We start from the raw sequence: 20,229 nt of genomic DNA on the forward strand, positions 1-20,229 counted from the left end.
GCACCCTATAATGTGTTTTCAACTCTCTTCTGCTTCTTTTGAGCTTGTTAAGGGATGTCTCTCATCCCAACTCTAACTATGCAAGCAAGCTTTTTTAACTTTTGCATTTTCCCTTTCCTCTGATCACTTCAGTCTCAGATATAGGTAGCCTATAATTCAGACTTCCACATGTGGAGCAGATTTTCACCATATTTAAGGAAGAGGAAGGAAGTATCAATATATATATTCAATATATATATTCTGAAGACTATTCAACTGTTCTAAATCACTAGGAAGACCAAATATGAGAACAGAGAAGATTGATGGAAATGAACTCTAGTAGCATCTTTCCATAATTAAGAACCAAAGTAAATCCAGGAATCCACTATAAATATACTGCCTTTCCAAACTAATTAAAAACTAGTGAAAAGAAGAGGGTTTGGATCCTTTCTATTGAGATAGCAAGTTAGGCTTAAACAGAATTAAAACAAATTTCCAGATCAAGAAAACAAATTAAATTGTCCAACCAAGTACAGTAGTCCTTTCCTTAGGTACTGGAATTGACTCCTAAAACCCTTATTGTAGGGGAATTTGTGTTGGACAAAATTATGAGCTTTGGGGGGAAATCAGGGCAGGGAAAGAAGTATTATAAAAGTTAAGACAGAGTGAATCTTCATGGTATTTTGCTAAATTTACATTAGCAATAGTGATTATTGGACAATTAATTTATATTTCTCTCTGATTCCAAGGTGAAAACAATCATGCATCAGTGAAAATGCTGATCATTCCAGTATTGATAAGGAAAAAAATCAAGAAAATTGGATTTTGTCTGGAGATAAGAAAGTGTAAGCTCTGTCTTCTGGTCCACTTTCATCCTCTGGCACATGAATCACCACACCTTCAGAGCTAATCAGACCTGAATCCCTAAATTTAACTTTCTATGTGTAGTCTTTCTGCCTGCTGTTTACAGAATGGTTTTGAATGACACAACATGATAGTCCAATCTCTTTTCTTCTGTTGACCTAAGCAAAAAGAAAAGACTTAGTGATATTTGTTTGAAAGTTTCTTCTTACTGCTTTATAGGGTTATGGGTAATTATTTAAGCCTTGCCTGAAGGCCAATAAATATTCAACTGAAGGATCTCTTTCCTGAATCATCACGGCATGTTGATTACAGAGTGGTTACTTCAACATTTTTCAAGTCCTTCAGGTTAACTTAGGTTGAGCTCTTTTCTCAACTTTTGATGTGATTACATCTCTGGAACATTTCTCAACAATTGGAGGGTGAGAGTCTAACAGTTTAGCAATATCACTTAATTTAATGTCTTCAAATCCTTCGAAACCTAAATGTTTTGCAGATGCTAGAATACTTTCATTTCGTTTTCTACCACTGGAGAGAATTTTTCAGAATCAGTTACAACTTCATTCCAAAGTTTCTGTCAAGCACCATAAAAGATTGATCATTTTATGTCTCTCACTGATTCTTGTACTATTGTTAAAGTGTTACAGACATTGAAATTTTGCCAAGCTTCTTTCACATAAGTTCTGCTGTTTCTCTCATAAGATCTGCAACGTAGTCAAACATAAAGCAAATATAATACATCATGAGCATTTTTAGCACTTCCAGCTGCATGGGTTGAAGCAGTACAGTTGTAATGGGTGGAAGGATGGAGATGACTTTAATACAAAGATCAGCATTTACTCTTGCACTTTTGTCAGTGAGACAAGTGTCCAGTAACATAAGAATCAGGCAACACTTTGAACTCAAGATTTTTTTTTGTTTAAATATTACTCAACCTCAGGAGCAAAACACTTCAAAAACTAATACAAAAAGGGTTTCTCTATGATCCAAATTTTATGGTTTCCCTCATCTAGACAGGGAAATGTTTCTCACATTCTCTTCTAAGAGAATATAGATTTTGAAATCTGTGAAGCAACATGGGTTTAATCAAAAAGTCACCACATGCATTGGAACACAGTATGTCTTTGAGCTTGTCTTTTCCAGGCTTGAAGCCTGTGGTATGTTTCTCATCTTTTGCAATACATGTGCAAGTAGGCATGCACTTCCAGAACATGACTGTTTCATCAATATTGAACACATGTTCAGGCAAATAGCCATTTTCCTCCATCATTTTTTTCCAAAAGTTCAAGATACTTTGCAGCAGCTTCATAATTTTCTTTTTCTGCCAGATACTTTTTTCATATAGACCATATCATTTCTTAAACTTATTCAACCACCTATTACTCATGATGAATGTTATAATTTTTCATCTAGATTGAAATTTAAACTTTTATTTTTGTGATGATTATTGGCAAATTATATGTACAGAAAAAGACTTATTTGGCTTTTCTGTTTAAAAGCCACAAATACAAATCTCTTTCCATTTTTTCTATTTAGGAATTTTTGAATTATTTGTGATTTTTCTCAGTTATTCCTGTGTGCTGATTAACTCACTAGCCCTAATACTTGTCATTTTTATTCACTGTTTGAACTATAGATTCATTAACACCAAAAAAAACCCTTAATAAACAAATCAAAACAACAACAAATGCCCTAGAGAGGTCTTGATCCCACCATTTTCAAGCATTTCAACAACACTCATTCTGTTTGCAATAGACATTACCTTTCTTGCCTTTTGTACTGATCTTGCATTTATTTCTATCATATACCACTTTGCTTTTCTGTTTGCATGCTATTGTTACCCAGAGTTAAGCAAATTTACAATTATTGAACCTTTTATATCACTGAGTGATATACAACACTAATTTGTAATATAAATGAAAACATTCACAAGACAAATGAAAAGGGAAAAACAGCTTTTGCATGGCTGCATGTGTGTGATTGACAGCTGTAGAGTAAGCAACAAACAGAAGTAGAAGGGTAGAAACAAGCAACTCAAATGTTGGTCTCATCACATGAGGTAGTCAGCAAGACATGACGATGACCTGAACTTGCATTTTGTTCCAAAACTCTCAAACGTGCAGACTAGGTAAACTGAAATTTTGTATGAGAATGACTTGCAGTTTTAGAGGGATCCCAAAACTGAGGAGTCAAGTTCAGGTTACCAGGTTAAGAAGAAAGGCACAAATGTCACCATCTAGAAGAAAGCAGATACAAAAATAAGAAATAAAGTCAGGAAGACAGGCAGTCTGCTTAAGTAGAATATAAGCTAGTGAGTCAACTAGAATTTGGGATATTAATAATATATTCCAAATAATTTTTACAAAGGCTAAAACAATTTGCATGCTAATTAACAGTGGATGAGAATCTTTTTTCCCATATGTTCACCCAATGTGAAATATTATCAACCATTGTAATTTGTGTCAAGCAGAAGGTGAATAACAAGGTATCTTGTTTTTGTCTTAATTTTTATTTCTTTAACCATACTTCCATATGGCAAACCATTTCCATTTCTTCATCTTTAAATTGTCAGTTCATAAGTTTTGCCACCTTTTTTTAAACTGGTTTATAGGCATTATATTAGTATATTAGGGAACTCTTATTTTAATTTCATGTTGCAAACATTTTACCTAAGCCTGTCATTTACTTTTTAATTGTATTCTTTTATCTTTTGCCATCAATATGTTTCAAATATTTATGTAGTCAAATGTTTCATACCTTGCTTTGAAAAGCTGTCTTGTCCCCAAGATGATAAGATTATGTTCACCTATTTTTATTTATTATTTTTATAGTTCTGTGGTAATATTTCAAGGTGTTGAGGAAAGTATGGGCCATTCAATAAATGGTGTTGGAAGAACTGACTATCCACCTACAAAAAATGTCTGATGGCCTTTCTCAATGGTATTTCCCCTATGCACTAGAGACACAGAAATTATGGTAGTTTCAGAGCCATAAAGTGAGCAAATTGGAGGCACATGTTGATTCTAGTCAGTTTCTCAGTTTTTTCAGAGGTCAGTGTAGCTTGAATAAAGGAGTGTTTTCAAATTAAAAAATAATTACTATACATTTTTTCTGGCTTAAGTTCTGTTCTGCCATGAATCTAAACTCTTTACTTATTTCAGCTGAGTGATTGTACCAAGTTCTCAGGTCTCTGATCTTCTGATAACAATTTTTGTAATAATAATAAATAGCATGGTTTAACACAACTAAAGAAATTTGAAAGTGAGTTGATTGTTAGATAAGATTAGATGAATACTATTTACTTTGTTAAGGATAATAATGGAACTATGGCAATATAGGCAAATACTTTTTGGAGGGAAAGCTGAAGCCAATTTGCACAATTATGTAATGAGTAATTTTTTTGTGGAAAATAAATTCAGGTGTTTAGTAGGTGAGCATTCATTGCACGATGCTTTCCATTTCTCTATAGGTTTAAACATTCTCAAAATAAAAATTGTGTCTACATATATGAGTGCATAAAGTAATAATTTCATGTTTCATGGCTACATTTTAGGCACTATCACATGTGCATCAGAGTCTTTTCAGATTAAATACAAGATTAAGAGTTATAGCTAAAGAACAACTGATTATTGCAGGGGAATAAATTTAAAAAATATTTTTCTCTTATTGTCAATAAATTAAGTACTAAGCATTATAAAGCTCAAATCTCAATATCAATATAAAGGTAAGAGACTCAATTTCCAAGTTTTCTTTTTCTTTACCAAAATTTGAACTAAATATTTATAACAATTTTACCTAAAACCAGATTATTTGAACCTGGACACAGTTCAACTTTATAATACTATTAACAGTTGTTTCCTATACCATACAAGAGTTGGAGATTCTGGAAGAAATAAGAAGCAAACAAGAGCATAAAAACTAATAATCCTGGGGAGGGAGAAAGACTATCATATGTTGAACTAAATCACTGTGTAAAACTTCATTAAAGCAACTTCTATTTTTATTTATTTATTTTTTGTATTTTTCCGAAGCTGGAAACGGGGAGAGACAGTCAGACAGACTCCCGCATGCACCCGACCAGGATCCACCCGGCACGCCCACCAGGGGCGACGCTCTTCCCACCAGGGGGCGATGCTCTGCCCCTCCGGGGGGTCGCTCTGCCGCGACCAGAGCCACTCTAGTGCCTGGGGCAGAGGCCAAGGAGGCATCCCCAGCGCCCGGGCCATTTTTGCTCCAATGGAGCTTTGGCTGCGGGAGGCGAAGAGAGAGACAGAGAGGAAGGAGGAGGGGGATGGAGAAGCAAATGGGCGCTTCTCCTATGTGCCCTGGCCAGGAATCAAACCCGGGTCCCCCGCACGCCAGGCCGACGCTCTACCACTGAGCCAACCGGCCAGGGCCACCTATCTTTCAATTCTGCAAACTATACAGAGACTTAAAGCTGCTAGGATGATAGCAAATAATGGTATAATTAAGTGCACATCTTTCAAGGTGGTTTTCCAAAGTACATTTATCTACAGTATTGAGAATATAACATCATTCTTCTAGTCCATGTGAATCTAAGATACCTGATATCCTCCATTAGGAGAAACAAAACTTATCTCGTTGAACTCTGTACTCAAGACTTGGAGGTAACACTGCTCAAGTGTGCAAAAGGGCAAGAGGGTTTCAGGATGTGTTTCTGTTGGCATTTCAATCAAAAAAGTTTTTTAAAAAAAATTCTATACAATGTGAAGATTTGTATGTACAAACATGTCTGAGTTCGTGGCAGCTTCTATTGTGAAAGAACATTTGGTTTTATGGAGTTTGCTTTTATCTTTTATTTTTTAAAATAATTTTTTATTGAATTTTTAAATTTATTGTGTTAACATGAATTCAAGTGTCCTACTCAATATTACACCCTCACCCCTCAACAACATACCATCATAACACCCCCTTTGTGCCCTCATCTTGATTCCTCTCCTTTCCTCTGGGTTTCGCTGTCCTGTTATCTGTATCTATGTGTGTTATATATACATAATTTCACTAATCCCTACACCCTCTCTGAACCTGTCCTCCTTCCCTCTGACTTCTGTCCCTCTGTTCTGTGACACTCCACCTCTGCCCCTATTCTATTCCTCAGTTCACCATGCTTATTAGATTCTGTATATAAGTGAGATCATATGACATTTGTTTTTCTCTGCCTGGCTTATTTCACTTAGGATGATAATCTCCAGTTCCATCTATGCTATCACAAAAGGTAAATTTTTCTTCTTTTCACAGCAACATAGTATTCCATTGTGTATATATACCACTGTTTTTTCATCCACTCACAAACATTTGGGATATTTCCAAATCTTGGCTATTGTTGACAATGCTTCAATAAACACAGGGGTGCATATATTCTTTTGAATCAGTGTTTTGGGATTTTAAGATATATTCCTAAAAGTGGAGTAGCTGGGTCACAAAGCAGTTTCATTTTTAATTTTTTGAGGAATCTCCATACCGTTTTCCACAGTAGCTGCCTCAGTCTGCTTTCCCACCAGCAGTACTGGAGGGTTCGCTTTTCTCCACATCCTCACCAGCACTTATTCTGTGTTGTTTTGTTGAAGAGCGCCATTCTGACTGGTGTGAAATGTTATCTCCTTGTGGTTTTAATTTGCATTTCTCTAATGATTAGTGATGTTGAGCAGTTTTTCATCTGCCTATTGGCTATCTGTATGTCCTCTTTGGAGATCATTTCTTTTGATCATTTTTTGATTGGATTGTTTGTCCTCCTGGTGTTGAGTTTTACAAGTTCTTTATAAATTTTGGTTATTAACCCCTTATCAGAGACGTATTGTTGAATATGTTCTCCCATTGTATAGCTTGTCTTTTTATTCTGTTCTTATTGTCTTTAGCTGTGCAAAAGCTTTTTAGTTTGATATAGTCCCATTTGTTTATCTTGTCTTTTATTTCACTTGCCTGTGGAGATAAATTGGCAAATATATTGCTGCGAAAAATGTCGGAGAGCTTATTGCCTATGTTTTCTTCTAAGATGCTTATGGTTTCATGCCTTACATTTAAATCTTTTATCCATTTTGAGTTTATTTTTGTGAATGGTGTTAGATGGTGGTCTAGTTTCATTTTTTTTGCAGGTAGCTGTCCAATTTTTCCAACATCATTTATTAAAGAGGCTGTCTTTACTCCATTGTATGCTCTTACCTCCTTTGTCAAATATCAGTTGTCCATAAAGCTGCTGTGGGTTTATTTCTGGATCCTGTGTTCTGTTTTATTGATCTATATGCCTGTTCTTATGCCAGTACAAGGTTATTTTGAGTACAATGGCCTTGTAGTATAACTTGATATCTGGAAGTTTGATACCTCCCACTTTATTCTTCCTTTTCAGGATTCCTGAAGCTATTCGTGTTCTTTTTTGGTTCTATATAAATTTTTTGGAATATGTGTTCTATATCTTTGAAGTATGTCATTGGTATTTTCATTGGCATTAAATTTATATTTTTCTTTGGGTAATATAGACATTTTAATGATGTTTATTCTTCCTAACCATGAGCACGGTATGTGCTTCCACTTGCTTCTATCTTCCTTTATTTCTTTTATTAATGTTTTATAATTTTCCAAGTACAAGTCTTTAATCTCCTTGGTTAAATTTACTCCTAGGTACTTTATTTTATTTTGTTGCAATAGTGAAGGGGATTGTTTCTTTAATTTCTCTTTCTGACCGTTCATTGTTGGTGTATAAAAATGCCTCTGGCCTGACCAGGCAGTGGCTCAGTGGATAGAGCGTCAGACTAGAATGCAGAAAACCCAGGTTCGAGACCCCGAGGTTGCCAGATTGAGCGTGGGTTCATCAGGTTTGAGCAAAAAAAAAATCACCAGCTTGGACCCAAGGTTGCTGGCTCAAGCAAGAGGTTACTCGGTCCACTGAAGGCCCATGGTCAAGGCACATATGAGAAAGCAATCAATGAACAACTAAGGTGTCACAATGCGCAATGAAAAACTAATGATTGATGCTTCTCATCTCTCTGTTCCTGTCTGTCTGTCCCTGTCTATCCCTCACTCTCACTCTCTCTTTGTCTCTGTAAAAAATAAATTAAATAATGCCTCTGATTTCTGAGTATTAATTTTATATCTTTCCACCTTGCTGAATTCATTTATCAGGTCCAGTAGTTTTTTGGCTCAGACGTTAGGGTTTTCTATATACAATATCATATCATTTGCAAATAATGATAGTTTTACTTCTTCTTTTCCAATTTGGATGCCTTTTATTTCTTCTTCTTGTTTGATTGCTGTGGCTAGGACTTCCAGGACTATTTTGAATAAGAGTGTTGAAAGGGGGCACCCTTGTTCCTGATCTTAAGGGGATTGCTTTTAATTTTTGTCCATTGAGTATGATGTTGGCTGTGGGTTTGTCATAGATGGCCTTTATCATGTTGAGGTATGCTCCCTGTATTCCCACTTTGCTGAGCCTTTTGATCATAAATGGGTGCTGGATTTTATGAAATGCTTTTTCTGCATCTATAGAAATTATCATGTGGTTTTTCTCCTTCCTCTTCTTTATGTGGTGAATCATATTGATTGATTTGCTAATATTGTATCAGCCTTGCCTCCCCAGAATAAATCCCACTTGATCATGGTGTATGTTTTTTTTCATATATTGCTGGATCCGGTTTGCTAATATTTCGTTGAGGATTTTAGCATCTTTATTGATCAGGGATATTGGCCTATAATTTTCTATCTTTGTGTTGTCTTTGCCTGGTTTTAGAATCAGAATTATGCTCACCTCATAAAAGGAGCTTGGAAGTCTTCCTTCCTCTTGAATATTCTAAAATAGCCTGAGAAGGATAGGAGTTAGTTCTTCTTTTAATATTTGGTAGAATTCACTTGTGAAGCCATCTGGCCCAGGACTTTTCTTTGTTGGGAGTTTTTTGATAATTCTTTCAATCTCATTTGTTGTAATTAGTCTGTTTAGGTTTTCTGATTCTTCCAAATTGATTTTTTGGAAGATTGTATGTTTCAAGAAATTTGTTCATGTCATCTATAAGGGTGGGAAAGGCTTAGTCCTAAAACCAAGCCCTAGGCTACAAGGATTCTGCCTGCCCACAGCCCGCCCCCAACACACATTAATATCACTTGGGCGACAGGCTTTTATGTGGGCAGTGCCATCTTTAACAATGTGAGCATAATATATTTTATCTGCCCAACAGTGACATACACTTCTATACAAAGTGATCACAAGCTCCTGGCATAAATACATGTATTTTGTAAAAGGTATATAAGATTTAAGAAATATAACTTCGAAGAGCTTGTGGTTTACTCTTTCTTTTTGGGTCATGCTGCTCTGCCGGCTATTAAAATATTACTTCTTTCATCAACTTGTCTGGGCATCTCTGTTTCTCTTAATTCTTGCTACAAAACCAACTCATTGCCATAGAAGACCAAATAATAGGTACGTGTAAGGCCAGTAGCCATGGCCACCATCACAGCTGCCTGGCCCTTGCAGGTTCACATTTGATTTGGACATATGGTAATGAAACAGTGGAGCCAAGAACTGATGGGCCATTACCTTTAATTGGCCATTACCTTGCACCTGGCAGGCAAGAAATACACACAGTGGGAAAACACTTCCTTTTCCATTCAGGGCTTCCAAATCCACTGAGTTATCTGAGTATTCCTGTAATCAAAGGTTTCTACCTCACCAGCTTTATTTACCGCTGTTCCCCATTTCCTTCTCTCTGCACAAACTCTGCACAAACTGGCTTCTCCTTCAACACTCCACCATCTTGGCCACCTCCCCTTGCAATGTTAATTTCAGGAACTGAGAGAGAGAGAGAGAGCTCCTGTTCTGCCCCATTTTATAGTGTAGAAATCAAAACCTTTAATCCAATATACAAACAAGGAAGTCTCTGATACAAAGTCACTTATCTGAGGCATAAATGGGATTCCTCATAAGAGTGCACCACCCTACATCATTCAACAGTCAAGGACAGGCATGGCCAACATATGGCCTATGAGCTGGATCTGACCCATGTAATGAGTTTATGAGGCCCGTGATTAAATTTTTAATATTCTTTGCTACTTTAAAATCTCAGCTACTCAGAAGCAGAAGCATCTTTGATTATTGGAAATAAAGATATTTAAGAAGATAGTGATACACAGAAAAGAATTCCATGTGACTAATCTAGGGTTAACTGCCAATAATTGGTCTAATGGATTCGTGATACTTCTTTATTTAAAAAAAATTCCATTATAAAGATTTACAACTTTTGTACTCATCTGTACTCGATATGAACTATTTGACATTTAGCGTCAATGTGAAACCCACATTCTTTTAGGCGGAGTTTGCCAGTGTGCACCCAAGGTCAAACAATTTGTTATTTTTGTGGTCAAGTGTGCTGAATCAAGTGGCATTGTAACATAGACAATAGCTGCAGTTGATAACTGAAAACGTGTCCAGGCTGTTTGTAAAATGAAATGTTTTATTTGAGATATAACCCCTTCAAGTTCATTCTATTAATTAAATATTGTTTCAATTGGTTGTGATACAGTTTGGATATTTATATGGTATGTAATTATATTTTTATTAAAATATATTTTTATTAAAATAATATTGTATATTAAATTTTTTTCACTCACATTTATTCATAAACAAATTATATAATAAAATTTTGTTTATTTAAGTGAATCATTTTTGTATTTAACATTTTTTAATTTTAATATTTTGTTTGGCCTGTGAAAAAAGTTTTCTTTCTAATCTGGCCCCGGGGGCAAAACCTGGTCAAGGGTATAAGAAAAAACTTAGTTTTGAAAAGATCTTAGTATTAAAAGGACAGGAAAGGCATAGTCTTAAAACTAAACCTTAGGCTATAATGACTTTGCTGGTTTATGGCCTGTCCCCCACACCCAATGCAAACTAAAAGCGAGCAAACATATATAGCATATGTACAAACTTATTTGACCAACACAATCAAATTATCTCTTTAAGCTTCCTTCTGTAGATTCTTTAAAAGCCCAAAACATCTCCTCAGTAAAACAAAAGCAAAATAACAGCAACAGAAAATTAAATATTTGGTAGAAGTAATTCACTTAACCAAAGAGATGGTTACACTTTTTGATTCTCATTTTTCTCTCTGAAAAACAGACTAAATAATACCAAGTTCCTCCTTGGGAGATGAAATAGAAGGTAGTAAACTGATATTTAAAAATCCAAATAAGAAGCTGCAGCTAACACAGAATTAATTCAAGTTACTGTTTGTACGGCCAGTAGTCACTGCCATCGTGGCCATTCACATGCAAGTTCTTATTGGATTCACACAAATGGTAAAGAAACAGTGGAGTCAAAAAGTGGTAGGCCATTCCTTTATTAAAGTCTCACACTGGCCGATGAGCAACCACATAAGAAAAACACTTCCCTCTGGTTCCACAACCAAGAAAATCTTCTCCGGTTCCTCCTAGAATCAAAGGTTCGCAGCAGTATTAGTGGAGCTCACAAAAGCCCCTCATCTCTGGTTCCCCATCTGCACCCCTTCTCTCTCTCTGCTCATGTATTCTTCTTCAGTACTCTGCATTCTCTCTGCTATCCCTGCAAAATATGGCTTCTCTCTAAGTAAAACTGGCTTCTCTCTCTGCCTCCTACTGCTCTCCTTTTTAAAACTTTCTGGTGCTAAAATCTCTTCTCCAGCAAACATTAGCAAGACAATAGCCCTTCCCAAGCAGAAAGGTAATTTGCAATTTCACAGACATATATCTGGTGCTGCCACACCCCCAATGGAAAGTATAAGTGAGCAAACATAAAAATCACATTTTACCAACTTATTTGACCAACACTGTTTCCTGCCTGTTAGCTTGATTTTTAACAACCAAAGAGCTAAGGAATAGGTTATCTTTTTGTTTTTATGATCTAGTTGGGGGTCTGAGTTAAACCTCTCTCAGTGTTCTATCCTCCCTTGCAACTGTTCAACCTGGCTATACATATTCCTGAATTTCATATAACAGAACCTTAATATTATTATTTTTATGATCACATCTTATGACTTTATGGAAGAAATTCACAGCATAGAAGAAAAGTCACTATGAGTTGTATCAGATGAATCAGAATCATAGAAAGGAGAGGATCAGTGTTTCTTAAAAGTTCCTGATGTGATTCTAAAGTATATCTGTATGGCCAGTAGCCAGGACCACAATCACAGCCGCCTGGCCCATGCAGGTTTGCACTGGATTCGGACAGTCGGTAAAGAAACAACGGAGCCAAAAACTGGTGGACCATCTTCTTTAATCCTAGCTTGCACCCAGTGGGCAAGTAAAAACACACACTGGGCTCCAAAACCCACTCACATTCAGTGCTCACAAAGCTACTGACTTAACCGAGTTTCTTAGAATCAAAGGTTTCTAGCTCACCAGACTTATTCACCTCTGTTCCCCATCTTCTTCCTTCTCCCTACACAAACTCTGCACAAACTGGCTTCTCACTCAACACTCCGCTATCTTGGCTGCTTCTCCTGGCCCCCTCCATGTGGCCTCTTCTGCTCTCATCTCTGCTCTCTCCTCTAAGGTTAATCTCAGGAACTGAGAGAGTAAGCTCCTGTTCTGCCCCCATTTTATAGTGTAGATTCATAATCTTTGATCCAATATACAATATAGGAAAGTTTCTAATACAAAGTCACTTATCTGGGAAATGATGGGATTATACCACCCCACATCAAAAAGGGTGGGAAAGGCTTAATCCTAAAACCAAGCTCCAGGCTACAAGGATCTTGCCTGCACACAGCCCAGAGAGACACACATTAATATCACCTGGGCAACGGCCTCCATGTGGGCAGCGCCATCTTTAACAAAGTGAGCATAATATATTTTATCTGCTCAAGAATATCTAAGGTTAAAAACTACAAGTTTGGATAATTTCAATCTTGGAAATTGTAAGGTCAGTGTTTGCCATTGTTGTAGCCATGCAGTTTCTCATTGGATTCAGGCAGATGGTAAAAAAACAATGGAGCCAAAAAATGATGGGCCATTCCGTTTACTAAAGTTTGCTCTGGCAGATGAGCAAACACACAGGGAAGACTGCTCCCTTTTCACTCAGAGCTCTGAAAGCCCTGACACATTCTTCAGTTCCTCCTGGACTCAAAGGACTCCATAAGCCTCAGCTGGGCTCCCAAACACCCCCAGCACTCTTTTTCTCCCCTTTGATACTTCCTTAGCACTCAGCATTCTCTCTGCTTTTCCCAGGAAAACAGGCTGGGGGAAAAATACTCCTTCTGCAGCAAACATTAGCAAAACAATCACTCTTCCCAAACAGGAAGGCAATCCTCAATTTGCAACCTGCTGCCCTGGGGGCAACCACCACAGCCTTCCACAGACTACACACACAGCCCTGTCCAGGCCAATGCAAAATATAAGTGAGCAAACTTAAAAAACATTTGTTACAAACTTATTTGCCCAACAGGAGGTTTCTAAGTACCTGGAATTTATATCACATGCAGTAAGAGTAACTCTGTAGACCAAGGCTGCCCAGTAGAAATATAATATGAGTCATGGATATAACTTAAAATATTTTATATAACACATAGAAAAAAGTAAAAAGTAACAGGTAAATTAACTTTATAACATTTTATATTACTAAATATATCCAAAACAATATTATTTCAACATATAATCAATATTTTAAAATAAAATCATTTATTATTTTTTCTGTACTAAGTCTTGGTAGCTTGGTATGTATTTTACACATATAGTATATATTATGAAATGAACAGAAGGGCTAGAAGTGAAGGCATTTTTCTAGCATGGGAGTATGTTAGAGGAAATACCCCCCCAAAATGGGTATGGTTTTTGTTGGGCAAATAAGTTTGTAAAATTTGTGTTATTTGGTTCTGCTCACTTTTATTGTTAAAATGGCCACTTTTCATGTGATCATGATGCCATGTGATAGTGCTGATTACCTTTATGCTTGGGAAGGGGCTTCAGTATGCTGAAGGAGAGCTTTCACGCTGAAAAGACTTAAAAGGAGAAGCTAGGAGGCCATTTTGGCAGAGAAGAGACCACGTTGTTGCAGGGAGAGAGGCTGCAGAGAGTCAAGCAAGTAACATGGCAGGGTGCTGAATGGTAACAGAGGTGAGAGCCTTTGATTCTAGGAGAAACCACAAAGATTCTCCTGGTTGCATAACAGGAGAACATGTGAGTGGGTTTGGTGCCCCATGTGTTTGTTTTTTACTTGTTGGCCGGTACAGGTCTAGAATAAATGATGACCAGTTCTTGGCTTCGTTGTTTCATTACCGTCTGTCCAAATCAAATGCTAACTTGTACGGCCAGGTGGCTGTGATGGTGGCCACAACTACTGGCTCTACAGTTTTTATCTTGTTATTGGCTACCACTCCAGAATGGCATTATATAAAGGCAAAAGTGTTTTACCAAGTTACTGGAAGGACCAGAGCAGGAAAATCTGGTAAATATTGGTCCAACTTCTTTACCTATTAACAAAATGATTTAAGCCCAAGCATGAGAGGTTTCTACCATATTGTACTGATAATCTGTGGCAGCACAAAGACTCCAGATTTTTAGGCTGCTTTCAGGATCCTGATAGTTGAAAAGGTCCTGTCTATCCTAAGTCTCCTTTTACTTGATTAACAAAGAAGTGGTTTACTTTTCTAATTTTGAATAAAACAAAGGAACTAATCAAATATTTTTCATTTTATGGTGAAAATTAAAATACAAAATTTTGCCTTGGCTAGGTAACTCAGTTGGTTAGAACATCATCCTAATATACCAAAGTTGCAAGTTTGATCCCCAGTCATGGCACATATAAAAATCAACCATTGAATGCATGAATAAGTGGAATAAGAAGTCTCTCTCTCTCTCTCTCTCCTTTCTCTCCTTCTCTAAAATCAATAAATACCAGAAATATTAAAAATAAAAAAACATATTTTTATTTTGTTGGTGATAGATATGTGAATTTCAAACTACCTTCTTGATGTTCCGCTTACCTGTCAGACCTCACCCTTACTGGACTATTGCCCCTAAGACAGAGGAATTCCAAGAAGCTGGCAAGCCTCCCAAGGAGGAGCATTCCAGACATACCAGAACTTTTGCCTCAGTATCCCCTTAGGCTCTCCCAAACACTATATAATTCACCCCTAATCTGTAACTGGCACTCTTCTCCCTGGAGAAGTGCCCGGCAGGGTTCGTTCCTTTCTTCCTTTCAATAAAGCCTGTTACTCTGGTCTTTTGGACTCCCATGGATTTCAACATTTGGTGCTGAAACCTGGGACAGGGTACTAACTGCCTGGATGATCCCTCTTTTCCATCCAAACTTACAACCAGGGAAGCAATGGGCAGCGGCAACTTGTCCTGGACTTACTTCCTAATTCTGTTTGCAAGTGTAATTGTAGGTCAATTGGCCAGCAGTCTAATCCTGTCCTGATCCCCTGCCAGATCAGAAAGGGAAGGAGTTTCTCCCTTCCCCTTCCTTGGTTGGCCTCCAAATTTCTCTCTAAAACCACCCCTTCCTCATTGGATGGTTTTGACTTTGGACCCCATATCTATGGGTGGTCTGCCTCTACTTCTTTATGGACTTCAATGAAAGTCTAGGCGCACCTGCCAGGCCACTGTCCTACATCCTGGGATCTCAGTCTTGGGGTGACAACCTCTTGTTTGAGACTCTCTTTCTGTGGAGATTTTCTCCTCTCAGAACTGTGACTGAAGGCGGGGACACCTCCTTCTATCACCAGTCTCCTTTACTGTGGGCTCCTCCCAGTCTAAACCATCCATCCAGACTCCCCACAGAACATGAGCTTCTCCCAATCTCAGGCCTCAGAGACTACTCCTCTACTCTTTCAGGACTCCTCTACTCCTTCGGGACTCCTCTACTCCTTCAGGACTCACCCTACTCTCTGGGGTTCACAGTTTGGGAGGTTTCTACTCTGAGTGACTAGCTTCCTTGGGGTGACTCAGACCTCTTGTCTGAGGCTCTCTTTAGTGCTCAGCCAGGTTGCTTTCCACTACTATTACAATATCCTAAGAGATCTTGACAATTTCTGCCACAGAATGGGGAGGGCATCAGAAATTCCTTACATGCAGGATTTCTTCTCCCTTCTCTCCTGTCCTTAATTTCTGTGCCTCCTGTTCTACACACAGGCTGATTTTGGTCAGAGAAACCTCAATTAAAACCTCCGTTCCTAATCTTTTCTTCTCTGCGGACTCCCAATTCTCTCCCTCCTGCATGATCCCCGAAGGCACCCCTCTCTGGTCCCTCTGCAAATCTTTTCCACTCAAGTCTATTTCCTCCAAGAGCCCTCTCCCTTCTCCACTGTGTTCTTCTTCCCCTCCCTCCTCCTTAGAAGTTGTGGCTCTGGCTGTGGTGCCTGTCTTTTTTCTGACCCCTCCTCCCTCCTTACAACCTGCAGTTCTGCCTGTCACTTCCCTGACCCCTCCTCCCTCCTTACAAACTGTGACTGTGCCTCTTTTCTCCTTGCCCTCTGCTCTCTCCTCAGAGCTTTAGCTTTCTTTTTTGACTCCTCTGACCACGTTGCACTTTAATCTCCTCCTCCTCTTGCAGATTCTGACTCTCCTTCATTCCATCCAGCTTTTCACACTGTCCATCTGTCTGCTTTCTCTCTTCCTCCCCTCTATGCTGGCAACTCCCTGTCATCTTGAAAAACTTTAAAAAAGCAGAATTGTATATTAAGCTATATGAGTAAGTAATCCGTCTTGTCTTTTTGTCAGAAAATATCTTTAGTATAATTTTAATTGAAACAAGTAAAGCTCATTTAAATTTCTTAATTTATAATATGTGAAGTCTTTGTTTAATGTGTAACTGTGTCTGCTTCTAAGGCCCTAAACCAATAATTACCCACCTCTTAAACCAGGCTTACTCATCCCAACTGACTCTCCCTGCAATACTCCCATCCTTCTTGTTCAAAAACCTTCAGGGGCTTATCACCTTGTACAAGCCTTATATCTAATCAATGAGGCAATAGTTCCTCTCCATCCAGTAGTCCCTAATCTCTACAGGTCCTAGACATCAAAAATACCTTCTTTACCATTCCTCTACACCTGACTCTTATTTTCTGTTTACCTTTATGTGGACTGTCTTACCCTAGGGGATCAAAAACAACCCACAGTTGTTTGTGCAAGCACTAGCTCCAAATTTAGCAGCATGCAATCTCAAAATGAGTACTCTTTTACAATATGTAAATAACCTACTCTTCTGCAGCCCCTCCCTGCCTGCCTCAAGGAGACACACCACCACCCTTCTTAACTTCCTCACTGTGAAGGGATATCCTGTCTTCTCTACTAAGACTCAACTTCCTTCTCAGTCTGTAGTCTATCAGGGCATCATCGTCTTCACCCCCACCACCTGGGGTCTCACCATAAATCAAACTCAGGCCCTCCACAGGCTCCAACCACCTACCACCACAGATTAAATCTTTTCTTTTCTCGGTCTAATAGGCTTCTTTAAACAGTGAATTCCCAATTTTGTTCTTAGTCAAGCCCCTCAGTGAGATCTTCTGAGCATGGCTTCTGCCAAGGAAGTAACAGAAAAGGCAAATAAGGCCCAAAGGAAGTCAGGAAATACCAGCTTTTGGCATATGCTCTAAAGGCTCCAGCACCCTAAAGGGCTTCATAGATTTTCATCAAGGCCCTGCTCAAGTGTGGAAAGAAAAGTCATTGAACTGCAGCCTGCCAGGCTTCCTGGCCCCATCAAGGGACACACCACTTCTGTGGAAGGAGGGACACGAGAAGATAAGCTGCTCCCTTGCTCCATGGAGGGAGGGTTCAGTCTCTTCTAGCCCTACTCCAGCAACCTATGACCTGACCTTGCTCAGCATACTGGAAATTGCCACTGAATTCTAAAAGGTGCCCAAGGCTAGCCATTGGCCTCATCTCACAACATTCTTCACGAGACTAAGGTGTTTCTTCCAAGTAGCAGGTAAACTGATCTCATTTCTTGTAAACACAAGGGCCATCTACTATGCCTTGCCTGAATATTTGAGTTTTATTCATCCCTCAAAGAACTCTACTGTGGGTATTGACAGTCTGATTTTGTTACTTTATTTAATGTATAGCATCTCCTTTATTCCTCTTGTCTCAATGCCCCATGCCTATTGTAGGCTGGGACCTGCTGCTAATTCCAGCTAGAAGCAGTGGTCACTAGGACTTAAACTCTAACTGCAAAGTATAGAAATGTAACCACCCTTTCCTAAGCACTTGTAGAATTTACAGATTACTCAGCAAACTGTTCAAAGACTATCCAAGAGGCGCTTCCAGCATTACATCACTCAAAGACTGACTTTCATGTGGACAGATCCACACACCGTGATTCTGACAACTCTCACTACTGCTAAGGGTGACTTTTTCCTCCACCCTGACCATCTGGAGCTCAGAAACAGAGAAACAAAACCAACCTCTTGTCTTTCTATTCTCTATTCACCTCTCATTCTGTATCAACCAATCAGGGATTTTCTACTCATGTGGGACCAACATCTATATGTATCTCCCTACTAATTGGACAAAAACATGTACCCTAATCTATCTCACCCCAAATGTCAATCTAATCCCACCTCATGAGCCTCTTCCAGTTCCTAGTACAGTACCCGTCAATCTAAGGACCAAACAAGCTGTACAGGTAATCCCTCTCCTTGTTGCTTTAAGAATTTCTATAAAAGTAGGTCTAGGGACAGGGGAACAGGTCACTTCCCTGTCTTATTTCTACTCTCTCTCTCTCTCTCTCTCTCTTTCTCTCTCTCTGAAGCCCAGCGAATTCGTAAACATAGAATCAGTGGTTTCACATAAACTGGGTGTCTTGGTTATTGCCTTTCATTGATCCACTCACTCTCTTCTTTATTTTTTTTAATTTTATGTTTGTTCACTAGTTTCTTATAGAACTGCACACAGACCTTTGTCAATCAGAAAATTGGAAAAAAAAATCTACCTACCCCTACATACCAACCCTGAAACCTGCCCTCGTGAAACAGAAAAATCTGAACCCCTACATCAGCAAACCTCCTAAATCCTATCTTTCAACCCCTACAGGTCCCCTAACCCTAAAGCTCTCACATATCCCTGAAGAACTAGGAGAATAAATAGCATTCACCTCTTAACACTTCTCGGTCTTTTTACCCTTCACATAGTAAGGGGATAAGATCCCTGGGTCTTCTTGGCTGAAGAAGAGCCTACAAATGGACATGAAACATTTCTTTTAGCTCAAACTACCTACTCTCTCCAGAGCTGCCAGGAAAGAATATCTCTAACTTTACCATGGAAGAACTTTCACCCCCTGCTATACAACCCTCCTTATCTCTGCATTCCTGATCTCCAAATACTTGCCCCCTTCTTTATCAAGTTCCTACCAACCCAGATGAAAAAAAATCTCTAGGACTACCTACAATCAAATGCTCCTACACTCCTATTCCCCAATATCCCAAGGAGAACTTCATGAGGGAAATATCAAATAGGTTGGGATGACAGCAGGAAGAAGCTGCCCCTCAGCCCGAGAAGTTCCTCCTGAATGTTCTCCAAACCCCCTTCCTTTTAAACCACATATATTCAGTCCTTCTAAAAACGTACACCAACAGGTTTCCTGTCTCTAAAAATCTCTTCCCATTCGAGAGGAACCAGACCAGCACGTCTCATGAGGCTCATCCAGGAGACAATGTACCACCATGTCTCACTGTCCACTTGGCACTCGCAGCAAGCAATTCACAATTATTACCTTGCAAAACTGTTTTACTTTGTCACTCAGGTTTTTGAGGACATCGCCTGGTTCAGACATGACAGCACAGAAATTGATGACCTCCTTAACTGGATGAGGGACTTGGCTTGGCAAGGTTCCCCTCTTGAGTTTTCTCCAGAAGAAGCAATAATTTTCCAATTTTTTCTCCTCATCACCTCCACCGTATATTAAAAAATTAATAACTATCATTCTTTTATATGTAACCACAGAGTTGAGAAATGATAGATAGATGAATTCCAAACTGCCCTCTTGATGTTCCACTTATCTGTCAGACCTCACCCTTACTGGACTATTGCCTCTGAGACAGAGGAATTCCAAGAAGCTGGCAAGCTCCCCAAGGAGGAGTATTCCCAACACACCAGAACTTTTGCCTCAGTATACCTTCAGGCTCTCCCCAACACTATATAATTCATCCCTAGTCTGTAACCAGTGCTCTTCTCTCCAGGAGAAGTGCCCCGCAGGGTTCCTTTCTTCCTTTCAATAAAGCTTGTTACTCTGGTCTTTCGGACTCCCATGGATTCCAACAGTTGGGATTTTTCTTTTTAGTGTTTCAGACTTTGGGCAGCTTATCTGATGCATTCTCAACTTTCAATTTCAGCAGACACATACAAAATGAGGTGGTTAAAGGGCCCGATTAACTCAGAAAATTTTCAGTTAAATAGTGATTGATTTCTGGAACAATCCAC

General features: G+C 38.7%; 1 long non-coding RNA gene across 1 annotated transcript in view; it reads right to left on the bottom strand.

Moving 5' to 3' along the window:
• Positions 1-248: 248 nt before the first annotated feature.
• Positions 249-20,229, bottom strand: part of LOC136317478 (uncharacterized) — a 55,066-nt gene continuing 35,085 nt past the window's right edge. Inside the window, exon 5 of the long non-coding RNA XR_010727876.1 lies at positions 249-3,076. This is a non-coding gene — a long non-coding RNA (uncharacterized lncRNA). The remainder of the gene's footprint in view (positions 3,077-20,229) is intronic.

Source organism: Saccopteryx bilineata, chromosome X, assembly GCF_036850765.1.
Source record: "Saccopteryx bilineata isolate mSacBil1 chromosome X, mSacBil1_pri_phased_curated, whole genome shotgun sequence".
Taxonomy (NCBI): domain Eukaryota; kingdom Metazoa; phylum Chordata; class Mammalia; order Chiroptera; family Emballonuridae; genus Saccopteryx; species Saccopteryx bilineata.